General features: G+C 61.1%; 1 protein-coding gene across 5 annotated transcripts in view; it reads right to left on the bottom strand.

The window, feature by feature from the left end:
• NFATC1 (nuclear factor of activated T cells 1) overlaps positions 1 to 601 on the bottom strand; it is a 129,346-nt gene that overhangs the window by 113,260 nt on the left and 15,485 nt on the right. The window lies entirely within an intron of this gene.

Below are 601 nucleotides of genomic sequence, written 5' to 3'. Positions count from 1 at the left end.
GGGGGAGCACCCTCAGGCCCGCCTTCCTCACCCTGCAGAACTGGGGGCTGCACCTGCCCTCTCCACTGCCTGGACTCACCTCTGGAATGCTCGCTAATAAAAAAGGAGTTTGGGGGTGGGGAGGGATGGAAAAATAAAACAGGAAAACACCCAGCCTGGAATGCCCCGGCCTGCGCGTGGCATACGCCTCTTCCTGAGGACACAGCGGCAGCCCTGATGTCACAGGCCACAGGGCGCTGCCCTTGGCTGCCTGTGCGGACGTTTCCATGCCTCAGATAAAAATCCCAGAGCAGAAAGCACTCTCAGGGGTCAAGCGCAGCCCACCTGCTAGGAAAGCTGTTTCATTAAAGATAAAAACACCGGGCTGGCGAAGTGGACCCGGCGGAGGTGGTCCCAGCAGCCCCCCACCACTGTTTAAAAGAAAACCAACAGCGGAGACCCACAGAAGGCAGGTGCACGCTCTCCCAGCGCGATGGGAGCAGGTGGCCCTGCTGTTCCAAAGTGCGGTGGGCTGGGTGCTCTGGGGCACTGCTGAGCTGTGGTCCCATCTGCACCAGAGCCAGGGATGGCAATTACTGGGGGAGGGGGGGAGGAGGCGGGG

The sequence above is a fragment of the Cebus imitator genome, unplaced genomic scaffold (assembly GCF_001604975.1).
Source record: "Cebus imitator isolate Cc_AM_T3 unplaced genomic scaffold, Cebus_imitator-1.0 Scaffold324, whole genome shotgun sequence".
NCBI lineage: Eukaryota > Metazoa > Chordata > Mammalia > Primates > Cebidae > Cebus > Cebus imitator.
This window is presented reverse-complemented; position numbering and strand designations above follow the sequence as displayed.